Source organism: Chinchilla lanigera, unplaced genomic scaffold (genome assembly GCF_000276665.1).
Source record: "Chinchilla lanigera isolate Chin_1 unplaced genomic scaffold, ChiLan1.0 scaffold00066, whole genome shotgun sequence".
Lineage (NCBI taxonomy): Eukaryota > Metazoa > Chordata > Mammalia > Rodentia > Chinchillidae > Chinchilla > Chinchilla lanigera.
In genome coordinates this window covers 12,946,721-12,947,724 of record NW_004955467.1, presented here as the reverse complement: position 1 = coordinate 12,947,724, position 1,004 = coordinate 12,946,721, and positions in this window count along the sequence as shown.

The window sequence follows — 1,004 nt, the reverse complement described above, 5'->3', positions numbered from 1 at the left end:
GTGATGGCTGGGAAGGAGGCTCCCCAAAGTCTGAGACACACTTGCTCTAGTTCGCCATACCCATCTTGCATTTTTCTAAGGAAAAATCCAAAGATGCTGGGAGACCGAGCTGTGGCAAGCAGCACATTCCCTTGGCCTGATCTTGACCCCAAACAAAAGAGCCTGTCCCTCTCCCAGGGGACCCCACAGCTGGGGAAATAGGAGGCCCGGGATGTGAGCAGCTTGTGGTGGGAGCGGGTCTTGCTGAGACTGTCTCAGCCATTTCTGCCCAGCGCCACACCCCCTGCTTCTCCCGGACATTCACACCATGTTCTGGCATGGAATGAAGGAGAGAAAGGAAGGAAGATGGGGAGGGAGGGAGGAAAGGAAGGAGGGAAGGGAAGGAAGGCAGCCAGTCACTGTCCTTCTGGTCCGTACCTCTCACATCCCTGTCATCTCCTCCTCCGCTTCCTCCTCTTCCTCACTTTTTCCTCCTTCTTTTCTTCCCTTTTCTTTTCCGCCTCCTCTGTTCCTCTTCCCACTCCTCCCCCAACCCCAAGAAAGACAGACAGGTGACAGACTCGCTTGGAGCGCACACATGTGCCTCTGTTATGGTCCAGGCACGGACACAGAGGCGCTGCTCACTCAGAGACATCGACAGATCCAAGAGGGACCAAGGACACAGTTCCCCCGCCCCCACCTCCCTGCACACACACCAGCCCCTTTCTTGCTAATAACCCAGCAGGAGTAAGCCAGCCCACTGATGCGGTCAGTGTCTCACTGGTGCTAAAATGCATCTTTTCATCCTTGTCCCCTACTCCAGCATCCTCAGGGACACTGTTCATTCTAGGCCTCACTGGGGGCACAGAAGGATAGGACAAAAATCCAAGTTTCGCATGCTAGAATTTGGCAGGCTTTTCTTTGTGAGGTAGGTGATAAAAGGTAGGTACTAGAATCCCCATTATATGGATGCAGAAATCGAGGCTCTGGAAGTTGAACACCTGGCCCAAGGTCACAGAACAAGT